Source organism: Onychomys torridus, chromosome 1 (genome assembly GCF_903995425.1).
Source record: "Onychomys torridus chromosome 1, mOncTor1.1, whole genome shotgun sequence".
In the NCBI taxonomy this organism is placed as follows: domain Eukaryota; kingdom Metazoa; phylum Chordata; class Mammalia; order Rodentia; family Cricetidae; genus Onychomys; species Onychomys torridus.
In genome coordinates this window covers 115,132,398-115,156,421 of record NC_050443.1, presented here as the reverse complement: position 1 = coordinate 115,156,421, position 24,024 = coordinate 115,132,398, and the positions used below count along the sequence as shown (strand labels likewise).

Sequence of the window (24,024 nt, the reverse complement as noted above, 5' to 3'; positions counted from 1 at the left end):
CCTGGTGACGTACTTCCTCTGGCAAGAGCAAACCTCCTAAGCCTCACCAAACAGTGCCACTAGGGACCCACTATGCAAATACCAGAGTTTATAGGGGTCGGGTGGGGGGCATTTCTCATTCAAACCAACATAAATGATTCAGCCTTTCAAAGGAAGGAGATCCTGACATATCCTACAAGGCAGGTGAGGCTGTTAGGCTGGAGACTGTTATAGGGAGCGGGATAAGCCAGTCACAAGACAGGTGCCAAACAATACTGCTTTCCCAAAGGCAGCTGAGGCAGTTGGATGGTTACAGACAGACAGCAGAATCTTGGCTGCCAGGGCTGGGAGAAGGGAGAAATATGGCGTTATTTTTTTTCTGAGACAGAGCTTTGCTATGCAGCCCTGGCTGACTTGGAACTGGCAACAGTCCTCCCACCTCTGCCTTCTGAGTGCTGGGACTGTGGGCAAGGGCACCATGCCCAGCGCAGGGGTTGTCTTCCAGTGAGTGTAGAATCTCAGCTCTGTAAGATGAACACATTCTCAAGACTACTTGCACAGCAATGTAATGGAGTTGAAACTGCTGGACTGTGTGTTTAGAAAGGGTGAAGCTGGCTGGATGTGTGATGCATGCCCGCAATGCCACTATTCAAGAGCTGAAGGCATGCAGATCAGGAGCTCAATTGAAAGCCTTGGCTACAGAGCAAATTCAGGGCCAACCTGAGCTACACAAGACCCTGTCTCAACCCAGCTCCTATCCCCTAAATGGTGAAGGGAGTAAATTCTGTACCATATGTGTTTTACCTCAAGTAGAACTAAAAACTGGAAGCTGGGGACCTGGCTGTGATGATGATGTTTTGCATGTGAAAACTGAGATGGATGGAACAGAAATGGTTGATGCAGATATTTGGAATGGTTACATGAATATCAGACAGCACACACAACAAGAACCAGGCTTTAAAAGAGATAAAGAGGAATACTTCATAAAAGACAAGAGAGTCTATTTATTAGGAAGGCATAATAATAAATACGAATGTACCTGAAAAAAGAAAAAGCAGCCAGTCCTGCCAGCTCAGAGATCTTAAAAAAGAAATTGTTGATGTGACTGTGCACAGGGGATGTCACACACCATCACCGTGACCTGACTGGTTTTTACATTGTGCAGTACACTTTCCCTCCAAGGGTGTGAAGGAGGTTCTGTGAGGCACAGCCCCACCGGCTGGGTCACACGGAGAATGGTAATGAATGTATGGGGCTGGGATAATGCACAAGGTGTAGTCTAATAAAAGTGGAATTAAGTTAGAGATCAATAACAATATGATAGCCAGGAAAACCCCGTGGTAGACAGAATAAGCCCCCCCCCCCCAAGTTAGCCACATCCTAATCCCTAGGCCTGTATGTCGTCTTATATGGCAAAGGGACTTAAGACTGTAGACAGAATTAAAGCTGCTAACCATTTGACTTTAGGATGACATGTCATCCTGGATTATTGGGGGTGCGGTGATGTCTTCAGGGACAACTGTGAAAGGGAAAGAGAGAGGAGATATAGTGGCCAGAGGACTGTAACAGGAAGGGGTCGCCACTGGCCATCACCAGCCTGCAGGACAGGGGAAGTGACCACAAGCCAAGGAAGACAGGCAGGCCAAAGAAGCAAAGCCTGGGGTTCTAGGAAGTATAGCCTTGCTCATACCTGAACGTGTACCTGATGAGATCTGGCTTGGAATACTGACCTACAGGACTGTGAAATATTACATTTATTTACCACACAATGGAAAAATTTCCTCTAATTTTAACTCATAAGGGCTGTTATAATAGATATAATTTAAAGTTAATGCCAGGGACCTGGGGGGAGTCAGCTTGGTTGGTAAAATGCTTGCTGTGTGAGCATGAAAAACCTGAATTTAACCCCTAGAACCCACACGTGATGACACATGCTTGTAATTCCCAGCACCAGGAGGCAGAGACAGGCAGGTCTCCAGGGCTCAATGAGTTATATATCAATGAAAGACCCTGTTTCAAACAAGCAACAAACAAGCATGTGCATATATAAGTATATATGCACATATATATGTGTGTGTGTGTGTATTATATATGTATATATATAATGCACACACACACACACACACACACACACACACACACACATACAAAATCAATGTCAGGGATGGTGGCACATGACTATAATCCCAGCACTGGAGAGGAGAGGCAGAGATAGGAGGGTCACTGAATTCAAAGCCAGCCTGGGCTACATGGCACTGCAGGCCGTGAGATGTGTGCCTGGGGGAACCAGTACCTGAGAACTTCACATAAGAACTTACACCTTCACTGCATCTGGCCCCATATGTGGACTCTTCGCCTGCACACCGGGTCACTACATCCACTGCACTGTCCCTGCCTTGCTTTCCTTCTGTGGTCCCTTCCCCGGCCAGGTAGAGCAACCCGAGGCAGACCCTGCCATCCTCAGCTCCACTCTCACCAGTAGGCAGGGATGCTGGGAACAGCTTCTCAGATTGTCCAAGAGCACACTTGGAAGATAGAAGGTAATTTTGTGAACCTGCTGGCCAACCTTGCCCAAGGAAGGCCAGTTGTGATGCTGTCTCTGGGAGGCCAATGAAGTCTATAGCTAAAGGAAAAGTCCCCATCCACATCCTGGGTCTTCAAGTGGACAGTGCCTGGTGTGTGTCGCCTATGTAAGACACAGTTGTCCCTGTTCCTGTATTAGTTGCTTCACTATGGCCTATTTCTATGATAAAACAACAGAACCAAGGCCACCTGCAGAAGAAATCATTTATTTGGGCTTATTGTTTCAGAGGGTTAGAGTATGTGATAGCAGAGTGGAGGCAGCAGGCAGCTGAAGCAGGAAGCAGAGAAAGAGAACTGAGCTCTTTAGACTATCAAAGCCCACACCCAGTGATATACTTCCTCCAGCAAGGCCATACCTCCTAAGCCTCTCCCACAGCACCAATTAATGAGCTGGGGACCAAGCATTCAAGTGCCCAAGCCTATGGAGGACATCTCATCCAAACCATCATATCCCCTAGGAGGTGATTCCCTTTCTCCAGACAGGCTGCTGGAGAAGGCCCAGAGCTCCATGTTGAGGAGCACCCATGCCAGGGCCCCCTACTGAGGCGTCTGAAAGTGAATGTGTAGGTTGAGCTTTATATGTGGCACCCCCAGGGCCCTCAGTGGTTGGGCAACTGTCCCTGAGAAATGCCTAGTAATGGAAGCTTTTGTAGAATGTTTCAGTTACTTTATATAAGTAAAAAAAAAAAGTCACACAGGTTATGGCTGGTATTGCCAGGATAAGCTTGGCCCCTGCTTATGTCAGGTTCCAGAACATCCTCAGAGAAGGACTGACCCAATTAGATTTTCAAAGCTGACCCTAATAAAGTCATGACCTCAACTTGGTTTTTAATATTTATTTTATGTATATGTATATTTCACCTGAATGTATGTTTGTGCACCGTGTGTGGACTTGGTGTCAAAGGAGGCCATAGGAGGGCACTAGATCCCCTGGAACTGGAGTTATAGATGGTTGTGAACCACCATGAGGGCACTGTGAACTGAGCCCAGATCCTTTGAAAGAGCAGCAAGTGCTCTTAACCACTGAGCCATCTCTCCAGCCTCTACCCCTGCTGGCTCCACTGTTGACCCTATCTTAAACCCTATAGAACAGGCTGTGGGAGGGAAAGCAGTATGCCTTGCTCATCCCAGTGTCATGACCATTACATGTGGCCCAGTCACCAGCTGGCTACGTGACGGGGGTTCTGTCATGATATGAGGTGCAGGGTCTTCCTCTGCAATTATGGGTTTCTGCTGGTTAGTTTGACCTCTCTGAAATGGAACTGCAGAGTGGAACAGGAGCAGAGAGGCATGATAACAAAAGTCCAAGGGCCAGCTAGCTGGCAGGCTGCTGGCTGGGGGAGACAGCTGCTCCCTCTCTCCAGCCTGGACACAGTGATTGTACTGGACAATAGACTAGTGGATATTTCTCATTACCCAGGCAGGCCTTGATATGCTAGGCAACACCCCAAGACCTCAGATCTCTCCCTTACTCAGACCCCATAAGATGATGCTCTCCAGAGCAATGTGACTCTGGGATGCATAGGACTTCCCAAATGACCAAAGTGCCACAAGCTCAGGGAAGTGTCCACATCTTCAATTCCAAGGAACTGGAAAGCTAAGAGGCTCAGTGGGCCTGGCTTTCAGGTTACTCGTTGTTCTAGGTTAGCCCCCCACCATGGTACCTTCATGTCACCAATAGGCCTAGTTATCACTGAACCCCTAAGAAAATAGCTTCACACTGCAGGATCCCTATCCCTTCTTATATTTTATGCAGAGGTTCTTATGGTCCTGTCAGAGTGTCCAAATTACCAGTTCCACTTCTTCTGACACCTCAGAGAGCTCTGAGTTAAAGCTGAACACTAGAATCCCATGTACAGAGCCTTGGGGGCTGGCTGCTAGGAGAAACATCTCCAGCTAAAGAGTGTAAAGATTTGGAGCACTTGCCATCCCAAGTCACCAGGAGAGCCATTTCTAAATGAATTTCAGAGAGGAAAAAAAGAAAGCCCTCCCTGAGAATATCCCTTGTAATGGAGGCAGGGAATACTCCACAGGGCATGGGAATGTGTCCCAGCTATGGGAAGGAGGATTCAAGGTGCTTTGACATTGTAGGCAGGCCAGTTCTGTATCCCACAAACAGAGAGAAGCCCAAAGAAACACAAGAGGCTGCCTCTCAGGGCAAGAGGGCATTTTCTAGGGAGGCTAAGAGCCAAACACGCTGCCCCCATCATAAATTAAACACCCCATTGAACAACCAATAAGAGACCAAGTCCTCCCGGCATCCTGGATTCTCATTGGTCCTTCTCATCTTGCCTCCACTCCATGAAGGCACTCATGCATACACACAAAATAAAAGCAAACCTTAAAAAAAAAAATGGGGACGTCTAGCTGAGCAGCAGCCTGATGCACGATGCACTAATTCACTATTCTCTGCTCCCAACTGTGGCTGCGATGGGAGCAGCAGCTCGAACTTGCTGCCACCCTGGCTTTCCCACCATGATGGACTGTAACCTGCAGTTGTGAGCTGAAGTGGACTCTTTGTCCCACAGGTTGATTCTGTCGAGTATCTTATTGCAGCGACAATAATGGATCTATGGCAAGTACATAGTTGAATGTAGCAAAGGTGTGCCTAGGAAAATTAGAAAATTCTCTCCTAATCCCAAGCCAAAATGAATTCTAACGACTTTAATGTTTTTATGACGCTCTGGCCAGTGAGTGAAATGGCAATTTTAAAAATCAAATATTCTGACACACAATTCAAAGGCAGACTGACTTGATGCCCCATGCGAAGACTGACAGGAACTGACAAGAGCCCTTGTTTTCTGAGATCAAACTGTTCTGCTCGTTACACAGCAGAACACTTTGTACGCGCAGTAAAAAATGCAACATTGCATGGGTGAGCACTGCCAGAAATACCCCAGATTTATCCCATGCTTGGTTTTGAATTAGATTCTGGTCATTGCTTGCAACCTTTGGCAGCTGTCAAAGCTTTGCAAACTCCACATTCAATTATATGACCCCTGTGTGGGTCATGACCCACAGTTTAAGAAGCTGGGTGCTAAAGTGACCCTTTGGCCCAGGAATGACATTTGGAAGCCACGAGCTGTCATTCGAGGCCCTTTGCAGGACTGGGCAAAGGCTTGGCCTGGAGCTCAGCCAGCACTGGAGTCATCAGACTTACACCTGTTGGGTTTCCAGCATGCTGCTGCCACTCCCACCCAAAACTGCCATGAGCCTGAGGGGATTTGTGACCAGGGAGGATAGCATAAAGCCTTTCTCTAGACCCAGGAAGCCATGTGCTTATAGGGCCTTCCCACCTTTTGCCAGCTTGCCTTCAGCCATCTGACACTTGCCCCTATGTCCTCGCTGAGGGTGTCAAGTCCATGAGCAGACAGTGTGGGCCCCTGTGGAAGGTAACCTCATGTCCCACATGCTTTACAATGCTGCTAAACAAGCAGAAACAAGGATAAGAAAAATAAATCAGAGAGGGAGGGTGGTACACACACAGGAACCAGAAGTCAGCAAGAGGAGTGAAGGAAACAGCCTAGCATCCTAAGCCATGGCTGGACGTCAAAACAGTGACTGTCCTAACGGGGTTATGATCACAGCTGCAGCAAGGCACAAGGAAGATAGACTGGCTTGAACTAGTCTTGAAGCACTGGTGACTTCAGACTTGAAAAGACCCCTAGGAAGGCCTGGCAAATGCTAGCCTACTTGCCCAGGTCTGGCCTGGCCCAGCTGGGATATGACCACTGGTATTTACTTAAGGTATCTGTGTCTGTCCTTTCCTCATATTGCAGAGTTGAGTGGTTGTGGCAAAGACCTATGTCCTATACACACAAAGTTTGCTGGCCCGTGTCCTGGAGCTGGCTGGCTGTGTGTCCTGTAGGGTAGCCACCAGCTGCAGGTAGTTCTTCTGGGAAGAGCTTCTGGGCAGCTTCAGCACTTTGATTATGTAACAGGATTAACTTTGCCCCCCTTTACAATACAGCTGTGTATCGATGGACTTTGCACTAAGACCCAACAAAGATGGCCCCACTCTCATTTTCTAGTGCTGTTGAGAGCACACTTAATAAAGCAACCACTTAGATGTGGATGTGCACTTGACATTCACACCAGCATTCAGAGTTCCTGAAGCAAGGAAGTCTTCCTGAAGCACTGGTTTAGAATTTAGTGAAATATGCAAAAGGGCTCAAGGCAGAAACCTGACCCTGAGAGAGATTTGCTTCTGTACCACAGCTCCATCCTGAATAGCAGGCTCTTTCATCCTATCTGGCTTCAGCTGCTTTCCTTTGCTATGGAGGCAGATTCCACAACCCCTTTGTCATATTCTTGCCTCTAAAGCTATATCCACTGAGCTAAAGTTGCCAAGTTCTGCTGCTTGATGGGGTTGGAGCTCGGCTCTCTCAGTTAGATTTGCATCAGCTTTCTGTTTTCCTTCACTGCTTAAGTTTTCCTTTAGTTCCTTTTTACAAGTTGGAAGTTTAGCGGGGTGGGAGTCCTGCCCTGAGGTCACCACTCCCTTTATTCCACTTAGCACCCAGCTTTTCTTTAAACTTTTAATTTTCTTAAGCACAGGACTTAACTCATTGTACTTTCTGGCGCTCTTTTTCTCCTCAAACTGTACATTTTGTATTTTTCCTTGTCAAGCTTGCTTTTCATTATACATATGCATAAGTGTGATCACTAATAATCACATGACACAGACAGTATTAGGTTATCTTGAAATCTCCCCTGCCAACTCCATTAATCCAAAAATTTTCAATTTGGCCTCAGGCAGACTTTTAGGACAAGGACAGAAAGCAGCCATATTCTTTTTGCCTAAATCTTACAAGAATGGTCTCTAGACTACTTACTAATACTCTTCCCCTCTGAAACTTCTTGAACCGGGCCATCATAATGCTCTTGGCATCACTGTATTCCATGCTTCCACTAGTATGGCCCATTAAGTCCTGTTTAAAGTGTTTAGCTGCCTTCCTAATCCAAAGCCCCAAAGTTCACATTTTGCCAACAAACAGCATGGTCAGACCTGCCACAGCAACTCTCCAACCCCTGGTACCAACTTCTATCTTGGTCATGTTCTATTGCTGTGAAAAGACACCATAACCATGGCAACTCTTATGAAAGAAGCATTTAACTGGGGGCTTAGTTGCAGTTTCAGAGGCTTAGTCCATGATCATCATGATGGGGAGCATGGCAGCAGACATGGCCCTGGATCATAGCTGAGAGCTACATTCTGATCCATAGGAAGAGAGAGAGAAACCTCAAAACCCACCCCCAGGGACACAATTCCTCCAGCCACACAGTCACATCCACTTCAACAAGATCACACCTCTTATTCCTTATAATCCTTTCAAATAGCTCCATTCTCTGTTGACTAAGTATTCAAATATGTGAACCTATGTGGGCCATTCTCATGCAAACCACCACACTATTCAATGGTCTTCTATACATTATGGTGCATATGATGCTCCATGGGATACTATCATGTGATTATTTCATAAGTAGGTACACCTTAAGAACAATTTATTCAAATAGTAATACCCCTTCAAGAGAGTCTTCATCAGCACATCATTGTGGTATATTCCTAGGGAATCTTGCACAGCAAGGTGACAGAATCAATAGAACACAGACAAGTGGAATGTGCAGTAAAGGACCTCAAGACTTAGGTTAATGAGTCTCCCTAGGCTCAAGGGATGTATGCAGGCAGGCCCAACCCTTTTCTCCTGAGTTCTACCATGCCCCCAAGATTTCTACCTGGGAAGCCACTGGTCATCCTGACAGTAGCCCATGAAGGCCAGAGCTACCCAGGGAAGTCCTGCTTTCCTAGTGCACCTCAGCTTGTCTCAGTGGGAGCCCACACTGCTAAGCAGCCTTGACTTACTTGTGGGGTAAAAATCACTGTAAATAACCTAGAAGTACAGAAAGAGTCATCAGACAGCCTTCTCTTTGCATGGGTTTTGAGCTCAGGTGGTCTGACCACCCCTGAGGCCCTGGGAGAACTTCTCAGCCTCTCATCCATATGCCTCACTTTTCCTTTTTCTAAAATGAGGATAGCACCATGATATGTTGTGGGGTTAAATGGGTTAATAGGAGAGAAGTTCAGAGCAGTCTCTGGCACAGACAAGATGTCTAGGGATGCTTCGATGCTAGTGCTGCTGTTGCTATGAGGCCTGAGGTAGCTCATTTCCTTGCTCTGGGCTTTTTTTTTTTTTTTTTTGGTCCAGAAAAGGAGAGGCTAAATTATTATAAAAATTAAATATACATATGACTCCAAACCAAGCAGCAATCTCAGATAGCATTGGGAGGAGCTTCCCTGTTCAAAGAAGAATGCTCTTTGATACAGCCACCTCCCACCTCTTGGGGCTGCCCAGGCTCTGGGACCCAGCATGGGGAAATACAGGCCAGTCACAGCCTAGCTGGGAGACTTACCTGGAAAGTGGTGATGATGTGCCTCTTACCCCACTTGCCACATGACAGACAGATACACAGTGTGGTCTAAAGGAGAGATTTAGAGGTATCTGGGGGGAAAAACAGTTAAAATTGGCATATCCACTAGGAGATTTTAAACTGGAAACATGTTCCCACAGACCATCTAGAGACCCTCTCAGGTGATGCTAAATCCATATCTCACACTTCGGTTGGATTCATTATTCTGTCCTGTGAAATTGCCCTGTTCCTAAATTCTTTCCTGTTTTGCTCTGAAAACAGCCCCTGGGGCTCTCTTAGATTAATGTCATAGATGTCAGTGCCTCTACCCTAAACCCTTCTACAATAATGAATGACAGGTCAGAGGGGAAGGGACTAAGGATGGGTTGCTTGCACTGAAGGTTCCCCTATCAACCATGCTGCCCCACACTCCAGTGCAGGCCCTGTCAGGCCATAGTCTCTTTCTCTCCAAATTCCTAGATGGCTGTCATCAAGTTTGAGAGACTCCAAGTGGACTGGCAAGGAAGAACAACTTGCTCCCAAGGAGAGGAGTGGGGCCACTTAGCACAGACCAGTTTGCAATGGCCTTCCAGTTACCTGGGAGACCAAGGGCCAGCAAAGGGACCAAGGGCCAGAGGCACAGGCAATGTCTGGATAAGGTAGGGCATAATAGCTCTCACTCCACAATTGGTATCTCCTCCTCCTGCAGCCCATCTGCTCAGCCTCTTGGACTCAGAGTGGCTGGGGTCATGACCGGAACATGGGAGCTGAGCACAGTTGAAGCCCCCGCGGGTAAAGCAGGGGTTGGCCACAGGATCTTTGCTTTTGAAGCCATGCTTCCACTCTCAACTAAGAACATACCACATAATAGGAAAAACCTGAAATTGACTATAAAATAAGAGCCTTCCCGTGAACCACTTATTTTGATAAGTATAAAATAATTATCTTCCAGGAAACAGCTCAGGCTTGTGGCTGGCTGTGTGGCTTCTGCAATCCAACCTCCCAGTTGAGTTGTAGCCCAAGTCTGCTCTAGTCTGGTTATAGAGATGTGGACGGGACCTTCCCATGAGCACTTCTCAGTATTATTGAATGGGGGCATTATTATTATTATTATTATTATTATTATTATTATTATTATTACTATTACTCTTGCTGGCCCACAGCTGGGGAGAAGAGACTCTTTGGATGTTTGGTGCCTTGCTGCTTGTGGCTGTCAGGGCAGAGTCACAAGTGTCCCTGGACCAGAACCTTCTTCCCTAATACTTCATGTCTGTGGTCACTGAGCACTGATGCCCTGGCTCTGAACCCTCTGTCTTGCCTGAAGGCCAAGAAGGTCCGCCGTCACCATCTCCTTACTTTAGGAATTTTGGTGGCTATGCCTTGCTCTTCTATGTGCATAGGGTCTCCAACAGAGCAGCTACTCTGGGTGACAGGCCCAATCCCATCTCAGGAGGCCTGGTGGCTCATACCTGTCACATTGGAGAGCTGATATGGTACCACCACCATCCTCGTTATCAGCCCCAGTTGGCCTTGTTGCTGAGACCCCATTCTTCTCTGCCTGGTGCTGCTCTGGGAGCTCCCCTCACTGATGTCCTTGACCAGTCTGTACATCATCCTATGGGTTTCAGAGGCCCTCCAAAGAAGGACTTGGGAGTCCTACATTTACTTCGGGCTAGGTGTGGTCCTAAATGTGCCAGGAAGGTGCTTTTCATCTCAAACTCCAGATCAAGGGGTAAAGGCAGTGGGGAGAAACCCAGCTCCAGACAGAGTGTGTGCAGAATGGCCTTTAGGACACCAGACCTCTCCTCTCAGCCATGAGGCTGTGTTCTCTCTACGTTCTGCCCAGCTGCTGCCATATTTTTTCTTGGAGCCCACTTTGTAGGAGACTGGCAGAAATAAGGCTGTGGCCCTGGATGTCTGATACTCATCCTAGCCCCACATCTTGGAACTCAAAGTGCCTGGCACACGGCATACTGTTAAATTCCCATGATGTTCCCTTAGTTACAAACAAAATACCATGACTAAGGCAGCCTATAGAAGAAAGCATTTATGGGGCTTACAGTTTCATAGGGTGAGTCCATGACCATGGCAGTGGGTAGTGTGACAACAGGCAGGTAGACATGGTGCTGGAACAGTTGCTGAGAGCTCACATCTGATCCACAAGCACAAGGTAGAGAGTAAGAGAGCTAACGGGAAATAGCATGGGTTTTTGAAACTTTAAAGCCCGTCCCTAGTGACACTTCTTCTAACAAGGCCATATCTAATCCTTGCCAAATAGTTCCACAAACTGGGGGACCAACATGTGAGCCTATGGGGGACATTTTCATTCAAATCACCACACTCCCCCTGCCAGGACCCTCCAGTCATGGTAATGATGAGCTAATGCCACAGAGCTGGTGCCTGTGCACTCTGCTGAAGGAGGGGGAGATGGTGCTTTGTCTCCTATCTCCCAAGCATCCTTATTGAGGTTCATCCCAGACACTTTCAGAACAACTTGATTGACGCCAAGCCCAAGAACAGTTTGCAACAACAACAACAACAACAACAACAACAACAACAACAACAAAACAAAATACTGGCTGCAGTGCTACCCAGAATGTGTGCATGTGGGTGTGTGCAGATGTTTACCTTTTTACCTGCCGCCATGTACAAGGTTGAGCTCTAGCTATCAGATCACAGACACTGAGTTTGTTCACAGAGCTATCCCATGTAGCCCTATCTGTTGTGTGTGTATATGTGTGTTGAATACACACTTATGTGTGCAGGTGCACAAGCCTGTGCATACCTGTGCAGAGGCTTGAGGATGATATTGATGTCTTGCTCTATCAGTCTCCACCTTATTCCCTTGGGACAGCATCCCTTACTGAACCTGAAGCTAGGCTTCTGATACCCAGCAATTGACTGCAGGGTTCGTCCATGTTGTGACGTGGATCAGTCCTCTATTTCTTTTTATGACTGAGTAGTTTTCTGTTAATTGGATATGCCACATGGTTATTGTAGTAATGTATGTGCAAACAGACAAATTTTCCCCCCTGCATTTTCCAGTCTGAATTGTGGATTTGGTGGGATCCTATATTCCTGTGGCTTGAGGTACCCTCATTGCCAGGAAACACAGATGGAACCCCTGTTTCTTAAGGCCTCCTGGTAGCCCCTCTATGTACACCATTACCTTTGCCACACTCAGTTACCTGACTGTGAGCAATTCTGCCAGCTCAGTGGTCAGACAGCATGGACAATCTGCTTGTCTGGCATTTCTGGGGAACTGGGAGGTGATGACTGTCCCACATCCTTCTCCACAGAGTAGCTGCTATGTAACAGCTCTAAAGGGCCACCTCTGCCTGTCACCATGGCAGTGATGCACCTGTTTGGCTTTGATGCATGGGGTTGCAATTCTGACCTAAATTCTTCTCCGCTGGCAAGCGTTGGGTTGCTTCTACTGTTCACATGAGCTAAGCAGTAATACAGACTCCCAATTGTAGCCAAGAATAACCCAGTTGTTCTCTCTCATTTTGCCAAGTGGAGTGGAAAGCAAAGGGGCTGGACGATGGCACTGAATCCCTCATGCTCCACCAGGGAGTGATAGGTGGCTCTCATAGGGCCTGACAAAGGTCAAAGGCACATTTCATTTCAAAGAGACATGTCACAGCAAAGGTCAAGGAAGTATGGCCACATCTAAGTCTGGAAGGTTGCTGGGCATCTTCTGGGCTCCCTGGGTACCAGATGGGCTGTAATGACATTGTAACACCTGCTTGCTTGATGGCTTTGTTTAGACAGGGCCAAATTATCTCTCATGCCACATGTTAGCATTTTTGTCACCTTCTCTGGTAGAAAACCCCTAGAGAGGAGCCACTGTGGCTTGCATTGTGTGCTGTCTCTGCTCACTTCAGCAGCTGACTCAGGATGGGCCCCTTCCTGTGATGCAGCCCCCTTCACTGGATAGGCCTCAGGAGACATGGTGGTTTGAATAAGAATGGCCCCCATAGATTCATATAGTTAAATACTTAGGGGGTGAGTTTGAAAGGATTAGGAGGTGTGGCTTTGTTGAGGCAGTGTGTCACTGGGAATGGGCTTTGAGGTTTCAGAAGCCCAAGCCAGGCATAGAGCCTCTCCTCCTGTTGCCTGTGGATATAAATTTAGAACTCTAGGCTACTTCTCCAGCACCATGTTTGCCTGCATGCTGGCATGCTCCCCTCTGTCGTGATAATGCATTAAACCCCTGAAACTGTAAGCTAGCCCCAGTTAAATGCTTTCCCTTACAAGAGTTGCTATGGCCTTGGCGTCTCTTCACAGCAATAGAACAGTGACTAAGACAGTCCTCATCTGATCCACCTCCAGGCCACAGACAGTACCTTCATCCATCTTCCTCTTCACAGCAGAACCTTCTTTGTTCCAGCTGGGATCAACACTTATGACAGACTCAGTCTCCTCTGTCTGTCTCAGCTCTCTGCTGGCTGGGATAACCAGATCAAGGCAGTAGCCCTGTGCAGATGTGATAGGCCCACTCCCAGGTAGGTGCTTTAGAGACTTGCTGAGTAGTCTGACTTCCCCTTCTTCCCTCTGCAGACCAAAAGACAGACACATTAGCGGGGGCTGTCAGCCCGTCCTAGGATTGTTGGAAAAGTATATTCATTTTCTGGGCTTCATGACAAAAAACAACACATGGGTGGTTTTAACATGTTTCAATACAGTTGAGCCCCTTATCCAAGCTCCACAGAGGATGCATTGTTATACCAAGCTCTATGTGAATTTTGTTATTTCCTCTACAAGCCTGCCTGTGGACTTTAACTTATAGATTAGGCATAGCAAGGGATTAATAATAAGAAATAATGAAATAGAGTGATTATACAAATACACTACGGTATTTTTTTAAGGATGGAAGCCATTATTACATAAAATAAAATCTTATGTTACTGGAACAGTAGATCTAATAAGTTTGGCAGTTGCTCAGTGACTAATGGGCTGGTATTGCATACAGAGTGGATACTCGAGACAGAGAGATGATTTGTATCCCAAATCAGAGAGAGTGGAAAATGGAGGCGATTTCATCACACTGCTGATAATGGTATGCAATTTAAAACTTAGAAATGGCTTATTTTCCACAATTTCCCGTTTAATATCTTGCAATCCAGGTTGACCGTGTGTAAATGAAATCACAAAAGTGAAACCACATGTAAGGAAGTGTCCCTAAATAGGAAGTTTTCCCTCCTAATTCAGGAGCCAGGCGTCCAGACTCAAGGGGAGGCTTTGTTTCCTACGTGGGCTCTCATGTTGGAATCCTTCCTGGCTACTCTTCCAAGTTCTAGACTTTGCTGGAGTTTCCCAGCATTCCTTGCTTGGACTCATCCTCCGGTCTTTCCCTCAGTCGTCATGTGACATTTTCCCTAGGTGTGTCTGTGTGTCCTGTTCTACGAGAAGGAGAACCATTAGATCAGAGTGCATTTCAACCTATGAGAACAAATCTAGGGTAAGTGATTAGATACTCTAAGTCCCTGTTTCCAATCAAGGTCACACTTAGAGGTTCCAGGTGGGCAGGAATTTAAAGACACTGTCTAGTACAAGGAGAGGAACACAAATGTCCCCTCCTCTGAATGGCCAAGCTCTTCAGTTCCAGTCAGGCCCTGCTCCCAACCCCCTACCCCCTGCCTGCTGCCCTATGGGATCAGAACAGGAGTCTCCTGGAGAGCAGGGAGCTGTTGTCCTAAACACTGAATGAGAAGTCTCAGGAAATGAACCTATAAATAGGAAGATGCTTCTCACAGCCCCCATGTGAGACCCTCCAGTCCCTGACATGTCACACACCCATGCCCTGGCTCTGAAGGCCTTCTGTGCCAGCCCCTCCTCGTTGGTGTGCTCTGGAGCTGGAAGGGCTACCCAATGCACTTGGCTCTGCCTCAGAGACTCAACTGTCACATCTGTCTCCCTGTTCTGGGGATTTTCGTGGCCCAGCATAGGTTGCGAGTCAATAAGAGTCAGAGATTCTCTCTGGATCTTCCTGGCCACTCCTACTCAACCCTGGAGTCTTGGTCAGGGTGACCAGGTCAGAGTGCCACTGTCCAGCCTGAGTTCATTGCTGCTCACTTCCTGCCTACAACCAAGGGCCTATTCATACTTCTTGTTTCTAAAAGTCTTTCTTCAACTAAAGTCCCGTGACCACACATGGCAGTCCTAACCCACACATGTGATAAGTTAAATGAGTTTGCAAAGTCCTTTGGTTTTCAAAAATGTCTGAACTCGGAACTCTGAACCTACTGGCCTGCTTTAAACACACACACACACACACACACACACACACACACACACATAGGCCAGGCATGGTGGCACATGCCTTTATTCTAGTGCTTGGGTGGGAGGCAGAGGCAGGTGGGTATCCATGATTTCAAGGCTAGTCTGTCTACATAGTAAGTTCCAGGCCAACTGGGGCTGCATAGTGAGACCTGTCTCAAAAACAAAGCAAAACACTTAGATATCAGAGCCCAGATACAGACTTCTGCTTGGCAAGGTGACACTCAGACTCACACTACACCCTCTGAGGTGAGGATACACCCAGCCCTTCACAGGGATCTTTCTACAAAGTTTTTGAGGGGACTAGAGAGATGCCTCGATGGGTAAGTAAGAGTATTTGCCATCAAAGTAAGAGGATCTGAGTTCGAATCTCTGGTACCTATTTTAAAGCCAGTCATGGCTATGTGTGCCTATAACCCCAACACTGGGGAAAAGAGACAGGCAGATCCCAGGATCTTACTAAATAGCCAATCTGCTGAAATGGGGGAATTTTAGGGTCAGTGAGAGACTGTCTCAATTAGGGTTTCTATTTCTGTGATGAAACACCATGACCAAAAAACAAGCTGGGGAGGAAAGGGTTTATTAGGCTTACATTTCAGCATTGCTGTTCATCACTGAAGGAAGTCAGGACAGGAATTCAAACAGAGCAGGATCCCAAAGGAAGGAGCTGATACAGAAGCCGTGGAGAGGAGCTGCTTACTGGCTTGCTTGCTCCCGATGGCTTGTTCAGCCCACCTTCTTATGGAACCCAGGACCATCAGCCCAGAGATGGCACCACCTACCGTGGGCTGGGCCCTCCCCCATTGATCACTAAACGAGAAAATGCCTTACAGCTGGATCTCATGGAGGCATTTCCTTAACTGAGGCTCCTTCCTCTCTGAAGACTCTAGCTTGTGTCAAGTTGACACACAAAACCAGCCAGTACAGAGACCCTGTCTCAAAAAATAACACATAGAAAGATAAAGGATGACATCTAACATCCTCCTCTGGCCTCTGCATGGATATGCACAGGTGTTCACACAGATGCGTGTGCACGCACACATGAACAAACACACATTTCGGTCATGTTATCCAGTTGGTCAGCAGAAGGTGGCACCTCCATCTCTAGAGCCCCTGAAGGTTCTAGGTCTCTACCACCCATCATGCTTTTCTATTTGTTTCCCTTCCTCTGTAGTTGTTTTGTTGTTGTTGTTGGGTTTTTGTTTGTTTGTTTGTTTTGTTTTTTGGGTTTTTTTTCTTTTTGTATTTTCTGCTAGAGTTAAAAAGATTAATTGCATGGTTTATTTGGCTATTTTAATTTTCTTTTGGGAAAGTCCCTCTCTTCTCTGTCGGAATATTTAGAGGGTTTTCTTACTAACTTGGTGAAGTCTATAGAAAGAAGCTAACCCTTTGCCCTTCATCTTCATGGTTGATATTTTTCCCCTGTCGAGGCAAACTTTCTTCAGGTGTGAAGTTCTGGAAGTTTGCAGCATGAATCCTCATATAGGGGACATTAGGGGACATAATGGGCATGAATGCCTTTTATTGGAGTTTTCAAACAACACAGATGTGCTCTTCGGATGGCCATTTTTTATATTGACCCTCTATAAAGTCCAGTGGCATAATACTAAATCATAAATAAGTGAAGACATTTTTACAGGAAACAAAGATATTGAAGTCTGAGGACATGGCTTTCCCCCCACATTTTTAAAATTATAAAGTAATAAACACACAAAGTAAAAATATTAAGGCAATGTAGACTGATATTAAATGAAAAAGGACCGTTGTCTGCCCCGTGCCCAGCTCTCGGGAGAGACCATTTTAACGGTTTATGTTTTCAGAACTTGTTGTAGCTACCGTATTTCTAAATAAAATGCTTTTACTGCTGCTTCAGGATTGACCAATTTTAGACAATTTCTACTCCGTGTCCCAGGATGAAAGAGAAGTCAGGTCATTTCCGCTTCCTTCATCATCCCTTTCATTGCGTTAGTGGTATTATTTTTAGCTCTTCCAGCTTTCCTTAATGGCTTGGACTCATGTGCAGACACCTCCATTTCTGCTTGGCCAGAAGTGGGTCACCACAGGGCCCCTGGTGTCAGGGCACAGGGTGAGGCTTGAGCTCACAGCTGTAGCTCTTGGGTGGGCCTGGGCTACCGTCTTCTCCCTCCTCTTGAGCCAGAGCTCAGTCACTCAACGAGTGGTGGGCAGCTGCGACACGCAAAGCCCTGCATGGCAGTAACCACAACACAGGGCTCACTCTCCTGTTTGGAGAAGTCAAGTGGAGAAAAATCAGCAGATGAGAGAAAGATGCAGTCTATCGAGTAGTGATAGACCCGAAAGAGAAAACAAGAAGTGAAAGAAGAGAGGGTGGAGCTACAAAATCATAGGGAGCCAGAGAAGGTGTGTCTGATGCTCCCTTCTGAACCTGTCACTTTGTCACCCCTGAAATTGCCCTAGTTCCACAGCCAGCAAACTCTTATTAGGATATTATAAATACAGGTGTAAATAAATACTATTTACAGTGGATATGCCCTCATCATAGATTAAAACTATTACAAGTCAAGAATGCATTTGTTACTGTGTGCTTAACACACCATATTCGATATTTGCTGTGTTGCTTTGATAAAATATCACAAGAGCATCTTAAAGGAAGAATGTGTTTATTCTGGTTCCCAGCTCCAGGGTACACCATGGCAGAGGAGGCATGGATGCAAGCGGCGTCAGCAGTCAGGATGCCAAGAGTGATGAACGCTTCCTACTTTTTCTGCTGCAGCCAGGCCTGGAGCCCAGGAAACGATGCCACTCTCCTTCAGGGTGAGTCCCCCCACCTTAATTAATCTAAGCTCAGAAGTAAATCATAGGCATGCCCAGAGGCTAACCTCATCTAAATAAGCCCTTACAGTGTACTTGGAGGCTCGTCTCCTGGCTGATTCCAGCTCCTGTGAGGTTGACAGTCCACACTAATCACCATGAATACCAAATATCACAGCCAGGCCTACCCTGAATTTACAGTACCCACACTAGCCTACAGTTGGTAAAAACCATGTAACATAAAGACCATTTTACAAATAAAGTGTCGAACACTTCATGTATTCATATGTGTTGAGGGTATAAGAACACAAAACACAATACCATAAACAAACTGCTGGCTTTTTATTCCGTGGGAAAACACCAAATGGAGGATCACACTGGTATAGCAGGGTGGGGGATGGGGCGATGGGGGGTGGGGTTCCTCAGGAGCTGTAGTGGCTTCCACGGAGGATAAAGCAGCAGTCTTAAGGGTTGTAGTTGTAGTGGTGGTCCATGCATTGGCTAGGCTGTGGTTCCTGGAGGCTGAGGCCGTGGGGTTGGCCGGGGGAGGGTAAAGCAGAGGACGAGGAATGGATCCCTTTCACCAAACTGGGCCACCTGGTCAGGCCATGAAGATCAAGTCTGTGAAGGAAATCTGCCTATTCTCCCTGCCCATCAAAGAATCCAAAATTCCCGACTTCTTCTTGGGAGCATCCCTTAAGGATTAGGTCCTAAAGATCATGCCAGTGCAGGAGCAGACTCGGGTTGGCCAATGGTCCAGGTTTAAGGCTTTTTGTTGCTATTGGGGACTACAATGGTTACGTTGATCTTGGTGTCAAGAGATCTAAGGAGGTAGCCACTGCCATTCGAGGGGACATCATCTTGGCCAAGCTTTCCATTGTCCCTGTGTAAAGAGAGTACTTGGAGAACAAGATGGGCAAGCTCCACACCATCTCATGTAAGGTTACTGCCCCTGTGGCTCTATGCTGGTGAGTCTCTCCTTCTCCCCAGGGAAGCTGGAATCATTTCTGTCCCTATGTGCAAGAAGCTGTTGCTGCTAGCTGGTACTGATGACTGGCTGCTCCACATCAGCCACAGGCTGCATGGTCACCCTGGCCAACTTCACCATGACCATCTTTGATGCCATCTCCAAGAGCTTATGGCTACTTGATCCCCATCCTCTGGAAAGAGACCATATTCTCCAAATCTCCCTATCAATAATTCACTGGCCATCTTATGAAAAACCACATCAGAGTCCCTGTGCAGGGGATCCAGGCTCTAGCTGTGGCCACCATGTAAGGTTTTTAAGGCTAGAAAAATAAAGTGACTTAAGTTTGAGAAAGAAAAATCACAGGCAACACAAAATAGCGCTGGTGGTTTCCTTCATGGTCAAGTGGCTTTCTGTGTACTAGGCAGTTACCAGCCAATGGCCAGCATCACAGGCAAAGTATCTACCTTAAATTTTAAATTCAGAAAGGTCAAAATTCAAAGTACAGTCCCTGCTGAACACTACAAAGATGAGGATAGTATTGTAAATTGAACCATCATAAATCAGGACAGTGTTCCTTTCCATGTCCAGGAAGGGAATGCAATCTTACACCATTTAAGACTGGCAGTTGGCGGGAGAGCATCCAGGAGAACCCCTTAACTTGGATTTTTTTTTACACTCTTTCAGTTGCTCAAAATCATTCTAAGATGTTTTATACAGGTTCTGGCTACTCTTCCATAGCTCTTTGCTTCTCTTGTCCTTCTTAGCAGCGTTTATTTTTCCATGTTGATATAAAGTAGGAAGCCAGCTTCTTCACTGTGCTATTCTAAGTGCTGATGGGTACAGACCACACTCCAGGCCCTTGAGACTAGAATCCCTGTTCATATTGAGCTCATAACAGCATGGCTGGTTTCTGGACCCTGTGCCTCTTTTCCTCACCTTCTTGGGTTTATTGGAGTATGTCCCTAAGAAAGCTGTCAGAGAGCCAGGCATGCATGATGATGCATGCCTTCAATCCCAGTACTTGGGAGGCAGAGTTCAAGGCTAGCCTTGTCTACATAGTGAGCTCCAGGCCAGCCAGGGCTATATAGTGTGACCTTGTCTCAAAAAATAAAGAAAAAACAAGTTGTTAGAAAGACACAAAAGAAACTTTCACCCAGGGCTGGGGAGATACTCTATCAGTGAAACATGAGGACCTGTGTTTGACCCCAGGTACCCATGTACAAAGCCAAGCTTGGCAGCCCCAGCTCTGAATCCCAGCAATGGGAGGTGCAAACAAGAGGATCCTTGGGACTCACTAGTGAGCCCAGGTACCAGTGGGAGACCTTATCTCAAAAACCAAGCTCCTGAGGAATGGCACTAGAGATTGACTTCTGGCCTCCACGTACATGTATATACACATGTGCACCAACACACACATGGACACACACATACACACAGAAACTTAGATCTCCAAATCCAATCAGTTCTTTGGCTGGACATCAACCTGATTTGGGGTAGTTTTTTTTTTTTTCTTTTTTCTTTCTTTCTAGAATATTTCCAGAAGTTTTGCCTAAATTATTGATGCCTTGACATCCACAAGGCTGATGCCAGGAGAGTCTCATTTCAGAAGGGGAAATCAGAGTCTTGCAAATCCAGTCATTGTCGTGGGTGGGCCTGGCACATAAGTAGAGTGTATGATGGGGCTTATGCAGGACAGATGTTTTCATACTGAGTGGCTGACAAGATGGCTGCCCCCAGGCAAGGTGAAGAGGGCTACTACTGTGTACGGTGAGGGTGAGCAGAGTGTACTCAGGTCCAAGGGACTCGATCTTGGTATCTTCATAGACACCTTCTGTGACAGAGAGCCTGCCCTTCCACATCAGAAACCCTCCACCCATGTCCAAGCATACTCACCCACAGATAACTGTCACCAGGGGCTCTAAAACCATGCCATCTCTGCATGACCAGCTAACAAAGCCCACACTACTGCAAGAGCTGGGGTAGCTGGCCCTGCCTCTCACTGGACACTGCAGCAGGAGAGCTGCTTCCCCCTGTCCCCGCCCCACCATGGAAGAGCTGCCCCAACCCCCACACTCGGGAGAGATGGTCCTATCCCTCAACATGGGCATCGGAAAGCTGACCGTAATAGACCTAGGAGAGCTGTCTCTGGCCCTCACCTTAGGGGATGGTCCCAGTGGACTAACCAGCTCAGCTACCACCCAGACCCTCATTTTGGGCCTTGGATTGGCCCACCTTAACATCTACCCCATCTATGACCTGCTGGAGTGTGTGAAGAGACTGCTCCTGCAGAATGATAAGCACAGGATTTCCATGGCTGGGGCAACAGCAGGATATCCGACAGGAGTTTCGGTGAGGGTCCAGTGATGATGGTATGCCAGAGGCCTTGAACCAGACCAATGACTCGTTGCAATGAACATTTTTCCGGTGGGGCTAATTGGACAAAGGGGTATACTGCATGACACACCGCATCTCCCGATGCTACTAGGAGGAATGAAGAGGTGTTGGAAAGGTGGAGGAGGGAGTGGGGTGTTTTTTTATTTGTTTTGTTTTTAATTAATTTGGGGGGCATGCTGCAGGGGTGATGGGCTAGGAGGTGAGTGAGATTAGGGGTGCATGATGTGAAATTCCCAAAAAATCAATAAAGAATTATGTTGTTGTTGTTGTTTAAAAAAAGGAGACAAGCTAAGCAGGAACCTAGGAGGGCAGGAGCCATGGAGCCGAGCTACTGCTTCAGGTTCCTGCCCTGTGTCGCCACAGCGATGAACTGTGACCTGGAAGTGTAAGCCATCAGACTCTTTCCTCCTCTAAGGTGCTTTTGGTTAGAATGTTTTACACAGCAACAAGGTGAAGCTAGAACAAGTGAGAAGTCATGACTCACACCAGCGAGACACACCCCCCCACCCCCCCCCCCCCACCCCCCGTCACTGGCCAGCGCAGGGAGCTGAGTGCAGCAGCAATCCTAGGACAGGTGGGATCACGTCTCCTGGCATGTGTCCTTGCCCGTTTCTGTGGACTCTCTTTTCAGAGCAGACCTTGAATATCATCACATCTGACAATCCCACCAAGCCACTGGGCCTGAGCTCCTGAGGTCTCCTTCAACACATGGAGACTGACGGCACAAAGTGAGTTCTCATTGGAATGGTTTGCAGGAGTGTCTGATGGCCTTACACTTGTCCTCTGTCCATTGCATGGACCTGGGACAGACAGACAGAGTTCCTACTATGTGTCATCGTGGCTAGTTGCTCGGCACTTACCCTATCTCTGATGGGGCCTTTTGATGACTTGGGGCTGTACTGCTAAGAACCGTATACCATTTTCTTTTTTCTTTTTCTTTTTTCCATTCTCTCCTGCAGGACTCCCTCTGACGAGTCTCCCCAGTGCCTAGCTAGATCAATGCTGAGTGGGTGTGGGTTGGATACCTTTCCTTGCAACTTCCCAGCCCAGCCACAAGGCAGCCAGGAATGGATTCCTGGACACTTCTGCAGAGGTTAAGGCCCAAGTGCTGTTTTTGCAGATAGCTCAGACTGTCTGCACAGGTGCCTGGAGGCTGTCCTCAGCCTCGGAACCCAGCCTGGATGAGAGAGCCTGAGCCAGGAGCTTGGCAGTGCCAGCACATGCAGTAGGACAGCCTTACAGCTGGCCTCTTTCCTTGCCCTGGCATCTCTTGCATAGGCAGGATGGAACTGCTCAGACAGACTCAGCCCTCTCAAGGTCTCAGCCCAGATCCATGGCAACCAACACAGGGTAAGAATTTTTTAGTCCACATACACATATGATGGCCACTAGTTCACTGGATTGGTGCAAGGTGGGAACAGCTGGCCAGCTGGCCTTGATCCTTGATCCTTTCATGCTGGACTTGTCCTTTGTGGCTGAAGAGTTGGTTCATCTCGGTGAAGAACAAGGACTTCTGAAATCCACCCCCGGCTGAACCTGGTCAGCCTCCACAGTGTGGCATCAGGAGACCTGACCCAGAATTCCCTGTGGATGGGTTCCCAGGACCAGCTCTGACCATGAAGTTTGGGTTTCCAGTTGTGATTCCAGGGGTGAGACAGTGGTTCTGGATCCTCAGGGCTGCCCCAGGGGCTGGAAGACCCAGGGCTTCTGGCCACCTCAGCCTTCTCCACAAGCTGCTGCTTCACTTCCTGTTGCTGATGCATGTGCAGCAACCAGGAGGCCAGGTCTTCCATGGGTCCTGTTCCCAGACCCAAAACTAGACTCTCATTTTGTTGTTGTTTGCAATGATATGGTATAAAACTGACCATGTTTACCAATTAAAGCACATGCTCGGGTAGCCATTAGTTCACAGAGCAGATAACCCCAGCACTGCAAGTTCTGACAGTTTCCTCATTGCCGTGGGAAACTCAGCACTGTTCAGCAGCTGCCTGCCTCTGCCATCCCCAGCCCAGGTGGTCACTAACTGGTTCTCCATCTCCACAACCTCATCTTCTCTAGGCATTGGTGGACATGGGGTCATATGGTGCTAGGTGAAGCCTTCTGATGCTGTCTTCATCTCTCACCTTGAGGACTCAGTTCAGGTGTCAGGTGCTCCCAGGAACATGCTATCTGTAGCCAGATCCTGTCCTAGGAAGAGAGCTAGCTCTGTACAGATGCTGAGACATGTGGACGGGGAGGAAGAGAGGAAGCTCTGAGATCCTTGAGTGCAGAGTCCAAGAAAGGTTGCACAAAGGGCCAGAGGATGGCCAGGGAAGGAGGCTCCTCTCCATTGAAGATTGTAAAGGTTTTGAGAGGCTTCAAGTTATAATTCCAGGAATCCCAGTTCAGTGTCTTGAGTTGTGACCCCAAGAGAGCTATCTGTCTTTGTGAAAGCCCCACTCTCTTCCTCTGTAGTGGGATGACAATAATGTCTGTCATCAGGTATCAACTGTCATTGGCACTTTTTATATTTTTTGCATGCATATATGTATATATGATATGCATGCATATATGTATGCATGTACTTATTGTGTGTGGGGTGAGTGTGTGTGTGTGTGTGTATTATGTATGTATGTATG

The 24,024-nt window shown here is 47.3% G+C and overlaps 1 pseudogene; it reads right to left on the bottom strand.

The window, feature by feature from the left end:
* LOC118577440 overlaps positions 1 to 10,476 on the bottom strand; it is a 31,282-nt pseudogene extending 20,806 nt beyond the window's left edge.
* Positions 10,477 to 24,024: the final 13,548 nt, after the last annotated feature.